Source organism: Perognathus longimembris, chromosome 13 (genome assembly GCF_023159225.1).
Source record: "Perognathus longimembris pacificus isolate PPM17 chromosome 13, ASM2315922v1, whole genome shotgun sequence".
Taxonomy (NCBI): domain Eukaryota; kingdom Metazoa; phylum Chordata; class Mammalia; order Rodentia; family Heteromyidae; genus Perognathus; species Perognathus longimembris.
Window position 1 is genome coordinate 44,470,548 of NC_063173.1, and position 23,702 is coordinate 44,494,249.

Sequence of the window (23,702 nt, forward strand, 5' to 3'; positions counted from 1 at the left end):
ATTCCTGGATAGTGGTGCTTAATCTAGGGATAATGTTGAAATGTTGGCAGAACAGGTGCTAATTCACCAAACTTTGGTTAGCCCTGTGCCAAGATCCTGACCATGATTCATGATGCTGCTTTCTCTATTTCACCTGTGTAAATAGAATCTCTCTCTCTCTCTCTCTCTCTCTCTCCCTCTCTCTCTCTCTCTCTCTCTCTCTCTCTCTCTCTCTCTCATTAGTGTATAATCCCTATAAAGTGTTTGGTAATATCAACTAGGAAACAAAAGAAGAAAAAAATGTATCTTTGCATCAGGAATCAAAGATGACTTTTTTTCAAATGTTCAATCAAGATCTTTTTAACTCTTAAATCTAACTAATTTGCAGCATTGTTGAAGCTATGGTTGTAAAGTGCATCCTATATCCAATAATCCAACTCCCTAAATTGAAGGTTGGCAAATATGAACCATTTCCAGGCCATGTAAATAAAATTTTATGAGATCTACTCATATGCATATCTCTTGTGAATGTTTTCACATCACAGTGGCAGGACTGAGTGATCGACACAGACATATGGGCCTCAAAACCTAAAATACTCACTGACGAACTGCACAGCAATGTTTCCAACCTTTGCCCTAGACCATGGCAATGGGCCCTGAAATGCACTGACAGTGGGGGTGCAGTCAGTAAGATTTCTAATCCACCCATTATGCTTTCTGATCTTTTAAAAAATAGTAGTGACAGTTGCAAATCAACCTGTCAATTTATATGTATAATGCATCTCAATGAGCAACAACTCTTCCTCTATCCAACAATTTAGCCCAGCTTCAGCCATCCCTTTTAGTTTCCTAGTTCCATTTTTATTATGATTGCATTCACTCACCATTCCTGTCTCCAGTTGTCCATTCCTCTTCCCTCCACCCCTACCTCCTTCACTTAAGACATGCTTCAGCTTTCTGATACTCATTTTGCTAAACTCCCTGTGAATTGTTCAAAGAGATGTCACCTTGGAAATCCACCCTTATGTAGACCATGTTTTAATTGGTTTGATCATGTATATATGCATTCCACCCCATATTCCTTACACTCAAATTCTGACTTCCAATGCCCAGACCAATCACTCTTGTCTCAGGAAGTCTATCCCTTTTGGTTCACTGTTGGACATCACCTCTTTCTTTCTGTTTTCCTTAATACCTTCTCTAGTACCTGTGCTGTATGCATATGTGTGTGGATATACAGGATGTAGTCATTTATTTATGTATATATGTACCAGATATTTAAATATACATATATGTACATTAATACATATTTTGAACTATCCTTTTCTTGCCTACTAACCTGTCTTTATTCCAGCATATCACTAAGCTTACTAACATCTAACTTAATATTTATTTGTAGAACAAAAATATTAGAACACCGTACAAGCTTCAAAGAATATAACATCTAGTCAGGAGAAAGAGTACCAATAACATTAAAATAATTAAGCATTGTTTTGATAAAGAAAGATTATTCAGAGAAAGTGGTACAATCAGGGATGGCTTCTTATAAAAGTGGGGAATGTACTGTGCTTTCAAGGCTGTTTCTGGCCTGCATAGAGACAGAATGGGTTGAAGGCAACAATAAAAACCGAATAGAAAAAGACAAATGACTACAAAAGCAATGCTTGGAAAACTGTTTGGTGTAAACCAACTGAGCAACTCATGGGGGGAGAGGGAAAAGGGGAGGGGGAAGGGGGAGCGGGTAATTAGGGAGGAGGTAACAAACAGTACAAGAAATGTATCGAATGCCTAACATATGAAACTGTAACCTCTCTGTACATCACTTTGACAGTAAATAAGAAAAAAAAAGAATAGAAAATGCAGGTTTTCTCTAACACAGAGGGGAATTATTTCTGCAGAATGGGAAGGTGAGCTAAAGCACGGGATAAAATAGTGCAGAGAGACTGAGAAAGGTTACCTTTAAAAGCAACTACACACTTTTAAAAAAGGACCAATCACAGAGAAGGAGCCAGGACTGAGTTCCCTAAATAGTACTGATAGACCAGCATATGTCTTCCTTGACAGCCTGTTTAGAATTCTGCAGTGTAACATCATCAGTTCATTTCTGCAACTCTCTGTGTCTTAATGAGCATCATTTGTAAAATATTTGTATGAAGCTGGTCCCCAGCTCAAAAACGCATGGGCAGGTGAATATGAACGAGCCCACCCTATGGCCTCCCACAGGATTTGCTACATAATCCTCTTCAAGGAACAAATCATGCACTGTTGTAATTGTCTTTGTTTACATGCTCACATTCCCCACTAGGCATGAACTCCTCCAGGGTATGTTAGTCATGGATTTTTAATTGTAGGAGGAAGAAAACAACAAAACCCTAGTCAAAAGCTTAAAGTGAGAGAAATTTATCTTACAGCAGTGGCAGCAGCCTCCTAAAGGCTACAGTGGAAGAGGACAAGGACAGCTCTCCCAGTTTCCATCAGAACTGGCCTTCACTCCCTCTCCTCAAGCTTTGTGAACCTGCATGTCTTCTAAGCTCTCTGCCTTTTCTCTCTTTGCCCTCTGAAGCCCAGCTTTCTTCCTAAGACTCACATTTCCCAGGCTCATATCTGTTTCTCATGAATTGATTGATTTCTACTGATAAATGATGCAGTTGATAAAAACCAAGTTGGGACTAGGAAAATATTCATGTAGAGAAGCACAGCCCCCAGATGTGTGCCTGATGTCATTATCTGACGAGACCGGGCGCGTTCAGGATGGTATGGCCGTAGACTGATGTCATTATCTGAAAGAAAAATCTGGACCACTACCAGAATGCTTTTTGCACAAAGTGGAATTTAACCATGAAGTTTTAAGTACACCTTAAAAGTTCATTTTACTTATATTTTCCTATTTAGAAGAAACAGGATATTGTGAAAGCATGAGATAAAGCAAAAAAATATGATCAATGGAGTATAACAGAACTTTCATTTAGCATAAAATAAAATATTCTAACTTAATTTTATTCTATAATGGAGGAAACAAATTGTGCTTTTCTAGGCTGTAGAATTACAGTTGATTATGTCTTTTATGTAATCAAGTACCATATTTGGTGTTTCCAGTTGTAAGAGTCTTCAGGTTTCCAGGAGTTCAAAGCTACATCACACATGGTATGAAGTGTAGAACAAATTCTAACTGACTATATCAACCTCTATGATTTATTTTGAATTTCCAGAAGAGTGAATCTTGTGCATCTTTAATCAGATGTCTCCTCCAAATGAATGTACGAGAATTAGAAGAGCACACCCTCCCCCCCCCACCCCACCGCACATACACACAAGGGTATCAGAGGCATTTAGTAACACAGAGTCAGGAACAGACTTTTATATCCACCTCCATAAAAGTAATTCAATGTAGAACTTAGTACTCCTTGAATGTTGTTTGTTATTGAATTTGTTTAATGTTATTGAAATTGGTATTGGCACCTTGATAAGCTCCAAAGTGGCAATAAAAAGCAAACAAGTTTAAAAGAAAAGCCAACTAGTAAACTCCCAAAGAGTAGAGAATGCTGCCCTTGGCTTAAAAACCTACTAGTTTTAGAGCTAAAGATAGGGAGTTTTTTAAAATCATGTCTATCACAATCACAAAAGACCTTCAACATTTTGAGGGGAAATTCCCTTAGCATTTCCTGTTATAGACATCTATTTAGCAGTGATGTGGATCATATTGAAATTACCTATAGAACTTGTTTAATAGTTATAGGTAATCTCCCCCTTCCGGTGAATTAGCCTATACAGATGGGGTCAAAGAAGTTGGTTTTTAAACCTCCCCTTCCCACTTGCTCTTCTAGCTATAACCCAATGAGTAGACATATAAACATATGGATAGAATTTATGTGGGCAAGGTAGGAAGTCTCTGTGAGGATCAAACCAAACTTTAACCAATTGTATGTAATGATTATACTGAGATCTAGAGGTAAGTAGTTCATTTGTTCTAACACCAAAGACAACAACAAATTAAAAAGTGGGAAGCATAAGGAGGAAGTGAAGACATGGCAGCCCAAGGGAAAAATATAAAAAGAAATCTGGACTGAAATTAAATGAGGTGTACCACAGCACCCCAAGCAATAAAGATATCTCATAGCAGAACCAGGCTCCTCTTTTACTCTGATTATTAATAATATTCATATTATTATGTAAGCCACCAAAGTCTCTTTTTACAAATTATTACTACCTATAGATCTTTTTCAAGGACTCAGTTCTCAACTGTTCCTTTTTTGGTTGTTTCATCTAACAGAGGCCTATATTTTAACCACTATACCAGATATTACTTGTTGATTTTCCGTGGTACCCTTTCCTCTATACTTTAGGATGAAGGATTGACAAATAAGTTGCCCAGAAATTCCTTGTGATCAGTTCCAGTAGATTACATCCAACAAGCGACCCTCGTGTAAAATTCTAAAAGGAAGGGGATAGGCAGAGCCAGTACTGACAGGAGATGTAGGCAAGGGTGGCTTATGTCAGACCTGGGTTTTGCTGAAGGCTGCTGGGATTCCACTTGAAAAGTTCATGCTTAGAAGCTGTACGTGCCAGGGCCAACTGATGGCAGCTTACCTACAATATCTGTACTTTTAAGCTTCCTGAAATAGTGGATGGCCCTGCTGTCCTTTACTCCCCATCCTTATTCATGGTAGTGAAACATTTTAATTCCCTTTATTAAATATTTCCTAGTCAAAATACCTAACATGGCTTCTGTTTCCCCAACTAAACTCTTGACAAACACCATCTTAAGTAGTGTTTTTCAAACTTCAATGTACATTTAAAAAAATGTGGAGAACTACTATAAAAATTCACATTCAGCCATTCTAGAAGGAGCCCGGGAAGCTGCCCTTGTACTCCAAAGTCCATAAACACAGCACTGTACATCTGACATGCTTGTTGTTTTATTATCCCTCAGCCTTCATTCAACAAACTAACAGAGCACTCAATAGATGTCAGGATTACACTACACCTAGTCCAGGACACGAGTGTTCGGCCCAATTTATAGAAGAGTCAGTGCTCACAAAATGGTCAGCAGCAGCAGCCAAGGTAAATGGCTTGCTTATAAAGAGGAATGGCTGAGTACCATAGAACAAACAACCACAGGTTAAATGTGAATGCTTTGTATACTAGGATTTCCTACATGTGGCCATGAGCAAAAGTGTGATGGCAAAGTAATAGTGAAATCCTTCCAGGCAGTGGACTAAGCTACCTGGTTTTCCATGGCTTCATCAGCAGCCAAACAAGGCAGTGTGACTCTGGCAGCCAATGTGATTTCAGAACCACTCAATGGAAGGGAGCATTACTAATGTGTAGCTTTCGTTTCTCATTTCCCATCTTGTGAAATGCTGCCCAGATCAGACTTCCAACACCTGTAGGGGCAAACTGGGCACCCATGAACTTCCCTATGTGAAACACAGCAGCAGTTCACACCCCTTCTGGTTCCATAAGTGAATGGCTGTAGGTGTGATAACAGGCTGTCATTCCTGGGGGAGGGGAGTCTGATCTGATCTGAGCCCACAGATGCAGGAGGACAGGAGACACCTCATGTTGATTGAGAGTAACCCATGTGCCCTACATAGGCTCCTTGCCAGAGGAGATGGAGGAGAACCTGGTATTTTCAGACAGTTAAAGAGACTAGGCCAGGCCAGGCCTCTGGGAAATTCCTGAGCATAATTCACTTCTAATTATGAAAGCCCTCCCCACCCTGAACCATTCTTAGATAATTAATTACAACCTGCTTTCCCAACACACAGATAATTTCTTAAGAGTTATTTTATAACTTACTCACTGTGCTCTACTTTTCATATTCAGTTCCTTATCAATCTTTTGGCTCTCATAAATAGCTACTATATGTCAAATTCTTCCCAAACTCCAGGCATGATTAAGCACCTAGCACACATTATCATGTTAATTCTTCAGAAGGACATTGTGACACAGGCAACATCCTTTTATTCTGCTTTACAGAGGAGGAGATGGGGACCTGAAGATACACAGCAACCTAGTGAGGCAGCTAGTGAGGCTAGTGAGGCAGCTGAACTGACCTCTGAGCTCACTCACTGCCACTCCTTTGTACTGCTTTACTAACATCATTGAAGTTCATCTGCGGAGAGTGTGTGGTAAAGCACTTGTTGGCAAACTCTTTATGAACATATTAAGATAGAAAATGTTTTAGACTTTGCCCACCATGAAGTTCCTGACACAGTTTTCTGAGTTTTATTATTGTAGAGTGAGTCAGAATAGCCACACAAGTGATGGGTTGAGTGTGGTCTAGGACAATAACATTTCATTACAGAGTGAGGTGTATTTTGCCTAAACATCATAATGCAAACCCCTGAGGGAAAGGAATGTCAAGCCAAAGACATAAGAGCTATCAGGCTCAGCAAAACCTGACTTTGCTTCAGTGGTTTATATTTTTTTTGTGGGATACATCCCAGAGGGTAAATTTTACACTCAAGTCCCTAAACAGTGCTTTCTTCATTCTATTGTTCGAATCCCAAAGTCCCATATGGTAACGATTTGGTGCCCAGCATGGAGCTACTGAGACCCAATGAAAACTTTCAGAGGTGCTGCCTATAGAAGGCCATAGGTACCAAGAACATGAACTTGAAAGGGATAGACCAACCCTGACTCTTTCCTCTCCTTTCTTTTGCTTTGGGACCATGATACATGGCTTGTCATATGTCCATCAGAAATGGAGTTGACTGACCATGGATTGAAATTTCCCCAGACCATGAATTAAGATAAACCTTTTTTATCTACATAAATAAATTATCTTGGGTATTTGTTAGAGCAGTGGAAAGCTCCCTAACACATGCAAGTAGGGCATAACTGAAAGGAACTCACCGAGCAACTATAACTGAGAACACAAAAGAATCCAGAGTCATCAGTTTCTCTCACTGCCCAGCCTCTGTGCCTTAACATGGGGCCTCAAGTGCTGCCATCCATTACCCCCTTGTAGTATGCCCTTAGTGCTTTCCTGCTGGCTAGATTCCTCCCTCTCTCATGGGTGAAGGTCTGTGACTAGAAATATTAAACAAAATAGGAAACACAACTGGGAAATTAAAGCATGGTCTGCCATTGAGAAATATAATGGGTAGGAGACATGTAACCTGTGTAATGGCCATGCAACACAGGAATAATTGAGAATATTGATGGAGAGATGAGAACTTTGTTATATTTGATTACAACCATAGCTGTGTTCATACCCTCAGCTTTCACAGTTTGTTGCACATGAAGCATGAGTGTGTCCACTCACAATTAAGTATCGTCATACATCCCTCATTTTCTCCGACATTTTTTCAAATAACCCATATAATGTCCACATTAATAAAAGAGCAAATCTTCCCCCTGTAAGGCAGGGCATTGGAATGTGAGTGGAACATGCGCCTAAGTTACAATATTAATTGCAAACCATTTATCAATGTGTCAGGCACAGTACTAAACAGATTTCATAAATTATCTCATATTAACCTCAAAACCTGTGATGTATGTACCATTATTATTTTCATATCACTAATAAAGAAAATGAGGCTTGCCTTCACTATGAGGATTTTTATTTCCTATCACTCCCATGACAGAGTAAGATTTTGCTGTTACCTCACATAAGAAAAACATCATACCTCTAGAAACTCTAAGACACTTATTCTTTTTTTTTTTTTTGCCAATCCTGAAGCTTGAACTCAAGGCCTGAGCACTGTCCCTGGCTTCTTTTGGTCAAGGCTATCACTCTACCACTTGAGCCACAGCACCACTCTGACTTTTTCTGTTTATGTGGTGCTGAGGAATTGAACCCAGAGCTTCATGGATGCTAGGCAATAACCCTACCGCTAAGCCACATTCCCAGCCCCAAGACATTTATTCTTAAATGGACATGCTCCCTTGTTCTTGCAAAACTTCCCAAGTGCCTTGTCCCGCTGCAGCCAGGAGTAAGCCAGGAGCAAGGGGTCCCATGGACAGGGCTTTTATTCATTATCAAACAATGAGAGTACATGCAGAAAGGTCACTACATCAAAGATGACTACTTCAGCTGTATTTTTTTTTTTTTTTTTTTGGTACTGGGGATCGAACCCAGGACAGGACATTGCACTTGCTAGGCAAGTGGTTTGCCACTGAGCTACATCCCAGCCCTCAAAGAGACTACTTCAAAGAGATAAAGGGGGGCAATCCCAGGACTGGCAACTTCCCATAAACAAGAGGTGATAAGAAAACAACAAGTTTGCATAGGCCACCTACTGGCTCCAAGTTCCTGTGATGTTCAGGATTAACAGGAGGGTGGAAACTGGCCATTGTAATGCTAAGCTTAGTAGGTCTTTTCAGGGCATTCAGAGGGACTGAGAATGACTTCCATTTCTCTAAGGCCGACCTTATGGCTCTGCATTTACATTTACAGTTTCCCACACCTTGTCATAATCAGGGCTTGACATAAACTATAACAAGGCCTTCCCTAGACCAGTACATCACCATTCAATTCTAATGTCAACCCAGTATGAGCAAGCTGGATGATAAGAATGTCTCTCTATGCCACTCTCTAGTGCTTCCTTTCATGCAGAGGTGGTTCACACCTGTAATCTTAGCCACTCAAGAGGCTGAGATCAGAGGTTCAGGGTCTGAAGTCATCCCAAGCAGAAAAATCCAAGAGAATCTTATCTCCAGTTAATCACCAAAACAGAGGTGGAGGTAAGGCTCAAATGGCAATATATAGATAGATACAAATATAGATATAGACATAGATAGATATTAGGATATAGACATAGATAGATCATAGGATTTGTATAATTTAAAAGCATATCTGCTTCAGATAAAAGCAAGAGCTGATTTGTTCTTACATTTCTAGTTATGATGAATGTATTTTCTAATACCAACCCTTAAACAATAAAATCAGCTTCCCCCAAACAGAAATAAATGAAATCACATGGCGGGGAGGCTGGGGATATGGCCTAGTGGCAAGAGTGCTTGCCTTGTATACATGAGGCCCTGGGTTAGATTCCCCAGCACCACATATACAGAAAATGGCCAGAAGTGGTGCTGTGGCTCAAGTGGCAGAGTGCTAGCCTTGAGCAAGAAGAAGCCAGGGACAGTGCTCAGTCCCTGAGTCCAAGCCCAGGACTGGCCAAAAAAAAAAAAAAGAAAAGAAAAGAAATAAATGAAATCACATATACATAGAACAGCAGTGCACATTTCAAGAGACACATGCATAGCAATGAAGTGTGAACTGAAGAGTAAGAACGATTGCTGTAGTGGAGGGAGAGGAATGGGTGGAGGGCAGGGGGATAAAGGTGGGGAAATAAATGAAGACAATAGTAGAGATCTTTCAAAGAATAATGAGAATCATGAGCCATGAACTTGGAAGAGTCATTCTTCAACTTACTGAAAGTGAGGACCAAGGAAGACAATGGGGAAAACAAACCACAAGCAAACAAAAAGCTGAATACCCCCTACCTGAAAGATGGTCCCCATGGATACAAATAGTGACAAGCAGTGCCAGGAGAGGGGAATAGAACTATCTGAATCAGATGCAGTCCCCAAACAACACAATCTGGACTTTGAGAAAATAAAAAATGACTGTAATGTTGCCTTGGCAAAACAAGGGCATGGCTGTGGCAATGCAAAATTACTCTTATTGAGCAATGGGCTTGACCCAGCAATATTTTCTCAGGGATAAACTGACAGCTCCTTAATAGATTGAAGAGAACATAGCCATTAATATAACCACTGTACTAATCCATTTCTTAAATTAACATTGTATAAAATTAAATGTCACACAAATAATATATACTTAGCCATTAAATAGAGTTGAAGAGAGGGACAGGGTAGCCATCTCCAAAGCTAATGGGCATCCTCAATCAGGCCAGGCATAAGGAGAAGCACTATGACATTGGATAATATAAATGGAGGGGAAATGGTGCCATGTCCCGGCCAGATATGAAAATAAAACCAGCTAGATCCTGGGTAGGAGAGAAGCCTGCTTTCTCTCATTCCTAAACATCACAGTTGATCATCTCTAGATGTGTCACAAGATGCATGTCCACACTTTTTCTTGTCAAACTAGGATTTGAACTCAGAGCCTCACTCCTTACCCCTTAAGATATACACATTGCTTTTTTTTTTTTTTTTTTTTTTGCTTTTATTTTATTCAGCTAGGGTATCATACTTTTGTCCTGACTAGCTTTGGGCCATGGTCTTCATGTTTGTTCCTCTGTGGAATTACAACTGTTTGCTACCCCACCCAGGATGCTTTTGAAATAGGGTTTCACTAATATCCTTGCCTAGGTCGCCTCAGACTGTGATCCCCCTGTCACCACTACTATGAAAGCTGGGATTAAAGGCAAGCACCACCATGCCTAGCACACAAGCTGTCTTAAAATCCAAAGACTACTGAATACATGAAGAGGAAAGGAGGAAGAAAATAGGGAAGGAAGAAGGAAGAGAAAGAGAGAGAGAGAGAGAAAGATTGTTTCTTCATACAACTCAGTGGAGCTGACTATGGCATTTTGAAGCCATTTTTCTACTTTCAAATATATGCCACAGCATTCTTTTAAAGTAGCAACATACTATTCCTGTCACTATCCACAACATCCCTACTAGGAACATAATTGCGGCCATGACAATTCATAGATATTGCTCAAATCACAACAGATAAACCAACAGTCTGGTGGAATACCAGACCAAAATTTAAAGAGTTGTTAATAATAAATGAAAGAAAGGTTGGACAAATGGGACTGCATCAGGAAAATGTGGTACATATACACAATGGAATTTTATGCCTCTATCAGAAAATGACATTGCCCCATCCATAAGGAAATGGAAGGACTTGGAAACATTTATACTAAGTGAAGTGAGCCAGACTCAAAGAAACATGGGCTCTGTGGTTTCCCTCATAGGGAATAATTAGTACAGGTTTAGGCTAGTCACAGCAGAGGATCACAAGAGCCCAAGAGCTATGCCCTCATGAACACATAAAATGATGCTAAGTGAAATGAATTCCATGTTATGGAAATGAATGTTATATCACTGTTGTAATTACTTTCAACATGCCATGTGAAACCATAGCTTTTTTTTGTTGATGTTTCTCTTGTGTCACCTTCCTGTGGTTGTCCACGTGCTATTACTGTATCTCATCTGAGTACCCTGGATACCATATATACTGGTATTAGACCTAGGGAAGGGAAAGGGAATATAAAAATCGAGAGAAAAAGGATAAAACGACAATTGACTACAAAAGCAAGACTTATAAAACCATGTGGTGTAAACCAACTGTACAACTCATGGGGGGAGAGTTAAAAAGAGAGGGGGGAGGGAGGATATGAGGGAGGAGGTAACAAATTGTACAAGAAATGTACCCACTGCCTTACGTATGAAACTGTAACCCCTCTGTACATCACTTTGACAATAAGTAATTATTCAGAAAAAAAGTTGTTAATATGAAAAATTACGCAAAGGACATTGGCTTTCATGGGACATATGCTCCAATAGCTGTAATCATCCAGCAGTCTAGTAATTGAGGAAAACCTTACTTCCTAGTCTTCTCCAATTCATCTGTCTTCTCCTCTGTCCACAGGACAAACAGAACTGCTCCACTAGGGAGTGGTACAGGGCTTGAACCCACTTGTGGAATACCTTTTGTGTGACCTTGAGCGAATTACTTTTTGAGGTCTTAATTTTCTCATGTGTACAATTAAGGGAGATAGTGGTACCAGCATAGGTCCTATACAACTATTCTTCAGCATCATGGAGGATTGTTTCCAAGATCCCAGAAAATACCTAAGTCTGCAGGTGCTTGAGTCTCCCTACAAACGACATAATATGTATATACAATTTGTGTATAACTTTCCGTATACTTTAAAGTACCTAAAGGTTCCTTGTAATACACAAGACAATACAAATTCTGTGTGATTAGTGCTGATAGTGGGTTGCTTAGGAAGTAAAGAAAAGCAAAGCTGTCTGTACGGATAGGAATTCTCCAATAAATATCTTGTATCAGCTGTTGGTTGAAACCACTAATGTACAACCTAAGGATTTGGAAGAACAAATGTAAACATTTAGTACAGATTGTTGGACATAGTTAAGTACTTAAGAACTACCAGTTATGAAAATTAATCTGCCAGTATGCGCTTAAATGACTTAGTCAGGTAGCAGCTATTGATCATTCTCTAGGTAGCAAGCAAATGCTAGACTCTGGAAATAAAGAGCTACACAAGCCAAGGAGCCTACCAGAAGGCTTTTTAGTTGTTTGAATTACTGCCATCAAGGCCAACCATTAACTATTAAATTATCTCTCATAATAAATCAATGTACTTTCAAAGGAAGAAATTTTGTCTCCTTCTTCAAACTCCACACTATCAATTTGCTAGCCAGTAAAGCATGTGTGTGACAATTAAAGAAGCATTGAAAACAAATAGAAGGGATATAGCTTTAAAAAAAAAAAAAGGAAGAACAGGAGATCGGGAGAAGATGGCAGAGAAGCGACAGTGCCCTAGCTGAGCTCCCTCCAAGAGCGCAGTTTTCCCCCTCCAGAGAAACTTTTACCACTAGATAGACAGCTCAAATAAGTTCTAACAGTACAGGGATTCTGGCCAGGAAGAAAAAATCGACTTAGCTGTTCTAAAATCATAGATTCAAGCTCCAGGCGGAGTCCCAACGCCACACTAGCCCAGGTGCCGGTACCGCACTGCGCACCCTGCGCAGCTCAATGGAGACCAGGGAGAAATTCTCCAGATGGCAGCATACATACAGATCGCAGGCTGAGCACGGACGGGCTGAAATCTCAGAGATAGCCTGAGTACTCCCATGAAAGACAGTCTCACTTGCGCCCAAAGAGCAGCTGCTCCCCCAACCACAAGAGCAAAGCGCCATCTTTGACACTGGCAAAGCATCAGACCAGACTGAAGTTAAAGCCTGCCTGGGGAAAGTGAGGACAAAGCGGCCATCTTTGAGAGGGGCAAGAGGGACCAATTTAGTGGGAGCCAGCTCCACCCAGGAGAACACCCCCTGCCCAGGTGGGAGGCTTGTCCTGGGTCTTGACCCGGCTAGAGGTGCCCGCCATGCTTGCCAGAATTCCTAAATTAAAAACAAAAGCATTGGATACATTTCTTGTACTGTTTGTTACCTTGTCCCTCATACCCCCCTCCCCCCTCCCCCTTTCCCTTCCTCCCCCCTGTGGTGTTCAGTTCACTTACACCAAACAGTTTTGCAAGTATTGCTTTTGTAGTTGTTTTACTTTTTTTTACCCTGTGTCTCTCAAATTTGGTATTCCCTTTCAATTTCCTGCTTCCAATACCAGTATACACGGTTTCCAATATACTCAGATAAGATTACAGAGATGGTGTAGGTACAACCACAGGAAGGTGATACAAGAACATCATCAATAATAGAAGCTACAGATACACATGGGACGTTGAAAGTAGTTACAACTGTGATATAACAATCGTCTCCATAACATGGAGTTCATTTCACTTAACATCATCTTAGGTGTTCATAAGGGTATAGCTATTGGGCCTTGTGATGCTCTGCTATGACTTGCCTAAACCTGTACTAATTATTCCCAATAAGGGAGACCATATTTGTTTAAAGCTGAGTACTGGTGGCTCACACCTGTAATCCTGGCTACTCACGAGACAGAAGTCTCACAGTTTGAAGCCAGACTTTTGCCTTACCTGCAAGCTGTGGGAACCACAGAGACCCAGGATTGCACCAACAGGGAAGGAGGGTCAGAACAGATCCACCCCTGCAAACTGAAGGCAAGTGGCAGAGCAGACTGCAGACCATCACAAGGAAACCAAAGACTGGAGAAAGTCCATCCAAACAAGGAAGACTTTTTTTTTTTTGTCTCAAAAGATTTTTAAGCTTTCATTTTTATTTTTATTTTTTTTTCTTATATTTTCATTTCAGAAACATCATTGGTTTGTTTTTGTTTCCCATTTTCACCTGTTGGTTCTATCATTTTTTGTTGTTGTTGTTGTAGTTGTTCATTTTTTTTCTTTTTTCTTTTTCTGTTTTTTCTGTTTTTTCTTTTTCTTTTTTTAAATAACTTTTCTCAGTTGTGTGCATCTGTCTTCCAGTATTCTCTCTTTATTTCTTTCTATATATTCTCTTTCTTTAAAAATTACTTTCCTATGAATAACACCTCCACTCTTTACTGCTAACTATCCACTGCCTTTCATTTTAACCTTGTTGTTTCTACTGATTCTACTCTCCTCCACATGTCCACGTCACTGAAGCTAAACCAAAATCATCACCCCCCCATACATTTTACTCTAGTTTCTTTATTACCTCTAACTTACCCTCCTGACTTACTACTAGGTCCTCCAAATCCCATTGATGCCTGGTTATTGGATAGAGGGTATCCCCGCTTAATTCAGTGAAACAAAGGGCTTCCTAGAGAAAGCCAGTCCAAAAGGAACTTAATATAAGAACAAGAATTGCTCATAGGGTTGTAACAGTAAATAAGTAACTACTGAATACAGGGCTCAGGATTGGTTGTTATATTGAAATTGTATTCTTTAGGAATGCCAAATCTAATTTTATACACAGGTATAAAAGGTATGTGTATTTAATTGTGAACTTCAAAGATTTACACAACAGTGCCTGGAAATCAAATATATCAAGCAAATGGCCCCCATAAGCAGGCTGGAGTTGCAATCCTAGTATCAGACAAAATTGACTTCAAATTTAAAAAGGTAAGAAGAGACAAAGAAGATTACTACATACTAGTAAAGGGATCTCTCCTACAAGAAGATACAACCATTCTAAATATCTACACACCAAATGCAGGAGCACCCAATTTCATCAAGCAAACACTACTGACTCTAAAAACACTCATAGACCCAAACACACTGATAGTTGGGGAATTTAACACTCCGCTATCACCTCTGGACAGATCAACAGGCCAAAAACTGAACAAAGAAACCACAGAACTAAATAATTGCATAGACCAACTAGACTTAACCGACATCTACAGAATATTTCACCCAGGAACAACAGAATACACATTCTTCTCTGCAGCACATGGAACATTCTCCAAAATAGATCACATCTTAGGGCACAAAGAAAATCTATACAAATTCAGAAGTATCAAAACCATTCCCTGCATACTCGCAGACCACAATGGAATAAAATAAGAGCTCAACTCAAACAGACACCACAGAAAATCCCACAATTCATGGAGACTAAACAACACACTGCTGAACCATCAGTGGGTCATCGAAGAAATTAAAATGGAAATTCAAATGTTTATGGAATTCAACCAAGATGAGGACACAAAGTACCAGCTCCTTTGGGAAACAGCAAAGGCAGTACTCAGAGGAAAACATATCTCTGAGCGCATACACCAACAAACTGGAGAAACATCAACTCAATAATTTAAGGAAGCACCTTAATCTCCTACAAAGAGAACAATTAGCCAAATCCCAAGTCAATAGACCGAAGCAAAAAATTAAAATCAAATCAGAATTAAATCAATTAGAGATGAAAAAAAAAAAAACATCAAAAGAATCAACAAAGCAAAGAGTTGGTTCTTTGAAAAAACCAACAAGATAAACAGACCCCTGGCAACCTGACCCAAAAACGAAGGCAGCACACTCAAATAAACAAGATAAGAGATGAAACAGGTAATATCACCACAGAAATAACCGAAATTCAGAAAATAATAAGGTACTAATTTGCAAACCTTCATGCCAAAATATGAGAACTTGGAAGAAATGGATGATTTCCTAGAAAAAACTCATATACCCGAACTCAACCATGAAGATTTAAACCTTCTAAACAGACCCATATCCAGTATTGAAATAGAAATGGCACAGCTGTCCCCAACACTCCCCTATGACCCAGCAGCCCCACTTTTGGGTATCTATCTCAAAGAACACCAACAAAATCACAGTAAAGCCACCAGCACAACAATGTTCATCGCAGTGCAATTTTTCATAGCTAGAATCTGGAACCAACCCAGATGCCCCTCAGTAGACGAATGGATCAGGAAAATGTGGTATATATACACAATGGAATTTTATTCCTCTATCAGAAAGAATGACATTGCCCCATTTGTAAGGAAATGGAAGGACTTGGAAAAAAGTTATACTAAGTGAAGTGAGCCAGACCCAAAGAAACATGGACTTTATGATCTCCCTTATTGGGAATAATTACTACAGGTTTAGGCAAGTCACAGCAGTGGATCACAAGAGCCCAATAGCTATACCCCTATGAACACATAAGATGATGCTAAGTGAAATGAACTCCATGTTATGGAAACGATTGTTATATCACAGTTGTAACTACTTTCAACGTCCCATGTGTATCCATAGCTTCTATTATTGTTGATGTTCTTGTATCACCTTCCTGTGTTTGTACCTACACTATCTCTGAAATCTTATCTGAGTATATTGGAAACCATGTATACTGGTATTAGAACTAGGAAATTGAAAGGGAATACTAAAATTGAGAGACACAGGTTAAAAAAAAGTAAAACAACTACAAAAGCAATACTTGCAAAACTGTTTGGTCTAAGTGAACTGAACACCTCATGGGGGGAAAGGGAAAGGGGGAGGACGGAGGGGGGTATGAGGGACGACGTAACAAACAGTACAAGTAATGTATCCAATGCCTAACATATGAAACTGTAACCTCTCTGTACATCAGTTTGATAATAAAAATTTGAAAAAAAGGAAGAACAATCAGTGTAAATCTATAGAAATTGTTACCTACTGGATGCTTAGTATATGACAGGCATGGTGTTAATAGTTCTCAGTAGCTCTTCTTTTCTACTTCATGACATATTCACTCATTTGTCATAAATATGGGGCAATTGAGATTAGATAGTTTGAGAGTATGCCCGGAGACATATGAGTTATCTGTGGTATGAGTAGAAGTAAAACCCTTGTTTCTAGAGAATGTGTTGCTAAATAACTACATACTACAAGGGTAACTGTAATCTTGGAACTTGAACTAAGGTAGTATCTAATCTAAATTTGTCATTGTATAAAATAGTAATCTAGGTGCTGGTGGGTCATTTATATAATCCTACCTGTCCCAGGTGGTTGGGATTTGAGAATTAAAGTTCAAAGCCAGCTCATGCAGAGAAAGTCTTTGAAACTCTTTACTCAAGTTAACCAGCAACAAGTTGAATGTGGAGCTGTGGCTAAAATGGTAGCGCATTAGTTGAATGAAAAAACCAAGTCCCTGAATTCAAGCCCCATGTCATCCCCCCTCAAAAATGCTAAATAAACTGTAAATGAAAAGTTCCAAAATGCTCCCAGTTATTTAATCATAGAACTAAGATTCAAGCATCAGATTCCTGACTTTGGTTTAGACTTTTCCATTATGCCACACTGGGTTCCAGTCCATTTAATCATATACCCTGAAGGGATCAGATTAATGAGAGCTGTGTGATTACAAAAGATATTCAACTCAAGAGTCCACCCATAAGAGAATCTCTGCCTTAGCCAAGCACTGGCTTTGCCTATAGTCGAACAACTACACCTTTGTTTTCCAGAAGAGGCTCATGGAAAAAGAAAATGCAGGGCTCATAGGCTTTCTCTGAATGGATTCTGAAGTCAGCACTTCTAATCCTTGGGCATTCGTTTCTCCATCTTTTCTGTTTCTATTCTTTTTTTTTTTTTTTTTTTTTTTTACCAATTTTAAATAAATTTATTTAAGACATTGCATTTTCCACTTACAATACAGTGCTTTATAAAGTGCAATGTTAATGTTTTTCCCTGTGTACATGTTCCATATTCATGTATTGAGAAATGCCCAGTAATTCACTACAGCAGCTCAACGTTTAAAAACTGCTATAGAAGTTGCTAAATTTGGGTCTTTAAATCTTTTATTGTTTGGAACAATTCTGCATGTGTATTTGGGCTGCCTTAGTCAACCTCTCCATTGGTGGGCCCAGAGGAAACCCCGCCAGGGGGAGGAGCCCCCCCAAAAAGGGAAGCTGCCGGGCATTCCTCCTGGCATGCCTCCGGCACTCTGGTACAGCTTGGTGGTGATAGGGTTTCACACCTTCTCCAGCTCCTTCTGCTGGTGCTCAAATTCTTCCTTTTCTGCAGTCTGATTCTAATCCAACCAATTGATGATCTCATTGCACTTGTCAAGGATCTTCTGTTTGTCCTCATCATTGATCTTGCCCTGAAGTTTCTCATCTTCAACAGTTGCTTTCATGTTGAATACATAAGATTCCATGGAATTCTTAGATGATACCTTTTCCCTCTGTTTCTCATCTTCAGCTTTGTATTTTTCAGCTTCCTGAACCATGCGTTCATTATCCTCTTTGCTAAGACGACCCTTGTCATTGGTGATTGTGATCTTGTTCTCCTGTGCTCTTATCTACAGCAGAGACGTTGAGGATGCCATTGGCATCAATGTCAAATGTGACCTCAATCTGAGGAGGTATGCCTGTGAGCTCAAACTTCCCAAGCAGGTTGTTGTCCTTGGTCATGGCCCGTTCACCTTCATATACCTGAATGAGCACACCGGGCTGGTTTTCAGAGTAGATGGTAAAGGTCTGAGTCTGTTTGGTAGGTATGGTGGTATTGCGTTTGATGAATACTGTCATGACTCCACCAGCAGTCTCAATACCCAGGGACAGAGGGGAGACATCCAAGAGCAGGAAATCTTGAACATTTTCAGATTTGTCTCCAGATAGAATGGCTGCCTGGACAGCTGCACAATAAGCAACAGCTTCATCTGGGTTAATGCTCTTATTCAGCTCTTTCTCGTTGAAGAAGTCTTATAGAAGCTTCTGGATCTTGGGAATATGGGTGGAACCACCAACTAAGACAATGTCATGGATCTGTGACTTGTCTAGTTTGGCATCACGAAGGGCTTTTTCTGCAGGATCCAGAGTGCTCCGGAATAAGTCAGCATTCAACTCTTTAAATCGAGCACGGGTAATAGAGGTATAGAAGTCAATGCCCTCATAAAGGGAGTCAATCTCGGTACTGGCCTGTGTGCTGGGGGAGAGGGCGCACTTAGCATGCTCATAAGCAGTATGAAGACAGCAGACAGCTCTTTTGTTCTCGCTGATGTCCTTCTTATGCTTGCGTTTGAATTCGGCAATGAAATGGTTGACCATGCGGTTGTCAAAGTCTTCTCCACCCAAGTGGGTGTCTCCTGTTGTAGATTTGACCTCAAAGATCCCATCCTCAATGGTGAGAATTGACACATCGAAAGTGCCACCTCCTAAATCAAAGATCAGCACGTTTCTTTCAGCTCCAACCTTCTTGTCTAAGCCATAAGCAATAGCAGCAGCAGTTGGCTCATTGATAATTCTCAGTACATTCAGACCAGCAATGGTTCCAGCATATTTTGTTGTCTGGCGCTGAGAGTCATTGATGTATGCTGGCACAGTGACTACAGCATTGGTGACAGTCTTCCCAAGATAGGCTTCTGCAATTTCCTTCATCTTTGTGAGAACCATAGAGGAGACTTCCTCTGGATAGAAGCTTTTTGTCCCGCCTTTGTATTCGACTTGGACCTTGGGCCGGCCTGCATCATTCACCACCATGAAGGGCCAGTGCTTCATGTCAGACTGGACAACAGCATCATCAAATCTACATCCAATCAGATGTTTGGCATCGAAAACGGTTTATCGCCACCTGGTTTTTTGCGACATCGCCGATTAAACGTTCGTTGTCTGTGAAGGCAACGTAGATTGGCTTGGTTCTGTTGCCCTGATCGTTGGCAATGATCTCCACTTTGCCATGTTGGAAGACACCCACACAGGAGTAGGTGGTGCCAAGATCAATGCCAACTAACTACAGGTCCCTTCGACATGGTTGCTAGCATGTAGGCCCGGTTCCGCCGGCGGAAAAAAGCGCGCACACCCGGACAGCTGCCACCGCTTTCAGTGAGTCTGTTTCTGTTCTTCATATCCTTCAAAAGGTATTTGAGCCAGCAGGTAGATTATGAGACTCCTGAAAATTTGAGTTCTTTCTTAGCTGATACAGTGATGTCAGGTTCACAAATGCAAACTCCTTGACCCGGTGACACAAACAAGTGATACAGACTTGAAGTAAGCCAATAGCACGTGGGGAAAACTGGGCCAAAATTGGTATGTATATGTTTTCATCCCACAGAGAAGGTAGAGCTCTCACGCTGCTCTTGTCCTCTGTTTCCATGGGGACACATGAGCCCATGTTTCCAAATATTTAAGGAAACAACATAAATATGTAATTTTATGTAAAAAGTTTGAATATTTGATCAGGCTATCGGTTAATATATAGTTTGTAGGCTTCCAGAATTGGGGCTCTAAGGTACTCACTGTGCACTCTCACATCAACAAATGTCAAAAATTCTTCATTCTTCCAGTCAATACATTCCTTCCATGGAATTTTTTCTACCTTTATTTCCAGAACTCCTTTTAGGAGTATGAACTCCTTGTAAATAAAGGTTTCTTCTGAATTCCAGGTTTCTGGCAGACATTTCATGACCAGTAAAGACAGTAAAAAGTGATAGTTGAAGCTAATGTATTCATTAAATCAATTGATAAATAGTCCCTGAAATTTTTTTTTTTATCAGATTCAGACTCCCAAGTCCATTATCCTGGGACAGATTCCCAGCCTATACAACACTTCTATGAGCATGTTCTATTATTTCAGCTTTTGGGCAGTATGGGGGAGGAGGCAAGGATATGGAGCGAAGAAGATGGATACTTTAATTAGCAATCCTTTCTTCAATAATAGCAGCAGAATACACAAACTACTAGAAAGGGAAAGATGAGAATGAGAAGGGAGAGGAAGAAGAGGCAGGGAAGGGGAAAAAGGAAGAGGGATGCTGGGATTGAGAAAGAAGGAGAAGAAGAGAAGAAAAAGAAGAGCAACAGAAAGTGTTTGCTCATAACCAAATCTCTCATAACACACATCTTCAAACTCAATAGAACTCATGAACTCAAGTGTTGTCACCAGGAATTAGTTCTAATGTACTGGCCATGTACATAAACATTGTGATTTCTGGCAGCACAATACAGATCCTAACACAATCAGGGAAAACCAAAATCTCCAATAACATCGATAGAAGGTTTCTATTGGCCTAGATTGGTCAGGTAATCTATCCTGAACCAATAACCATAGGAAGCAAGGATATGTGTTAAGATAGTCAGAAAGAGAAAAGCAAAATCAGGAACTGACCTCGGTTAGCAATAAAACAAAAGACACATAAGCAAATATAGTGATGGATTTTTAATTCCCCATAAGAAACACAACATCTGGACCAGGAGCTGTTTGGATTAAATCAAAACGCTTGGTATATTCACTCATCAAGAAAGAAAAAGACATCCATTTGTTATATTTGATTCCAACGTAGCTTTAACTTCTAGGTTTAATTTATATTACAGAGTCTCTCAAGGGTTCAAATAAAAGTGCTTATTTGTGGATATGGTTAAAATCATTGGCAGAATTTAGTAGGAGTGTTCAGTAGTGAAATAAATTTGAGGAACTTTGTGCTACACAAAGTTAAAAAGCTTTATTAACTGAAGAACTTCTTAGAGATTTAATTATGCTAATATGCATTGTGAATCTCCAAAAGTGGTGACTTAATATGCTTTAGTTGCCAATTTAATTTGAAAAAAGAACCCTTGAGAATCACAGTGACTCTTACAGGGTCTTTCTTCTCTAGAAAACATGCTAAAATCTCCAAATCTCCTAGGTAGTGGAAATGATGGCTTCTCTGTATAGTTAAAATTTGCTGCATGGTGTTGTGAATAACATATCAGCAGTTTTCTTGATTCTGAGTTAGTTATCATTATCCTAAATTAATTTTTAAAGCTATCTGAACCTTAGTTTGTTCACCTATGTAAAATGAGGAGCTATGACTTATCAGATAATTTGCCAGAGTAAAACACACTACCCCATTTATTTGAACTAGGTAATGCTAGTGGACAACAGTAGCATTTTGCTCTCTTAAATTTTACTTTAAATGGGCCAATAATAATTACATATTTGCAGGATGTACTGTGATATTCTGATGTTTATATTCATTGAAGAATTGTCAAAATCTATCACCTAGATTATTTTTTTGTTGCTGAAGGCATTTCATTTGATGAAACCGTGAAAATCTGCTTATTTCAATAATTTTGAAATGCATTGCTATCAATTATATCCATTACTATAGCATACTATTTCACTGCCACTTAATTCCTTAAGTCTAATTGAAACTTTGTACACTGAGACCAACATCTGTACTTTCTTCATGTCTTTCCCATGGACTCTCATAACCATCATTCTGTTCTCTTTCTGTGAGTCTAACCTTTTTAGATTCTGCACATAAATGAGGTAAGATACTAGTTTTCTTTTGGAGTCTGGCTTGTTTCATTTAGCATACTTTCCTCTAGGTTCATCCATGCCATTGGCCTCAGCCTGATACCAACTTCCCCTAACTTATTAATCAGTGGTAATCCTGCAATAAGTGCTCAACTCCCATTTCTCATCACCAACATGAATCTTACACCAATGAGTTCACAGTGTAGTGAAGTTAGTGAAAGAAAAAGATAACAAATGTCTTTGGTTGGTTTAAAAAAAAGTAGGCTAAACTGGAACATTTCACTTTCATATGTTTTAATGAGTCCAAGTTCAGAAGTTGATCTCAGAAGGTTTAGATGATCTTAATGCCCTTATGTAAGTTACTTAAACCCCCTAAGGCCCAGTTTCCTACAGTGTAAAATAGGGATAATTGTGCCACTTCTTGAAGTGCATTTACTTACTTAGACTTCTATCTAACAACTTCTCAATATCCACTTGAATCTGGCTACTATAATAACCAGTCCTCCTTCCTAATCACAGTAGCTGGACATAATTATGTCTGATTTATTTTTCTCACATTACAGATCCATATCACATAGTCCAGGGAGGTTTGCTCACCACTGTCATCCAGGGACTCAGATTAATGAAGCAAATGCCAATTCAAATGCTGCCAGTTGTCATGCCAGAGAGGAAGAGCTCTCCAGAGAGTCTCTCACTAGCAATTAAAAGCCTCATCAGGAAGTAGCAAGCACCTTAACTGCTCACAGTCAATGACAAAGACTAATCACACAAGCTGACTCAATCACAAATGGTTATGTAAAAGGGAAGAAAGGAAAGGAAGCAGAAATGTTTGTTCAGCAGCTCTACTGACCACCACAAACATGTTAGTTGTTATAATCTAGACTTTGCACAGAGTAGGTACCTCAGGTGGATTTGATGAATAGTTTAAAATGGGCCAGCAGACCAAGAAAACAAGGCTTATTCATTCATATCCAAGGGAATTATTAGCTGTTTTACTTTCCATAATAAAGGGTTCTTGTTTCAGCAAGAGCAGTAGAGAGCCTGCACAGGTAAAGAGCAATCTTGCTAAACAGTGTAGCAATTACAGCAGATATGGGGAACACTACTGAAGCTGTGTGTTATTACCATCATCCAAGATCAAGTTTCTTAAACTTCTCTGACCTACAGTTTCTTCATCCTTATAAAATTAGATGTTCTGGCTTATTATATAATGTATGTCAAAAAAAAAGTGTAGGACGATACTCAGCTCAAGTCATAGAAAACATTTTTCCTTCCATTTTAACTTAACTTCCAATGGTCCTAAGCCTGATATGAGCTGTTACCAAATATAGTAAAATCTGCACCAACCTTCAATAGTGCCCAATCTGATTTTGGATACACTGTTTCCTTGATAATAGCATATTTAGGCAACTTTTAAGAAAGAAACATGCAAAGAATGATAACTGCAACTCAAACACA

At 39.6% G+C, this 23,702-nt stretch overlaps 1 pseudogene across 1 annotated transcript; it reads right to left on the reverse strand.

Moving 5' to 3' along the window:
- Positions 1–17,849: 17,849 nt before the first annotated feature.
- On the reverse strand, positions 17,850–19,776 carry LOC125362155 (annotated as a pseudogene). Its single transcript, XR_007213030.1, has one exon. The product of XR_007213030.1 is annotated as a heat shock cognate 71 kDa protein-like (transcript).
- Positions 19,777–23,702: the final 3,926 nt, after the last annotated feature.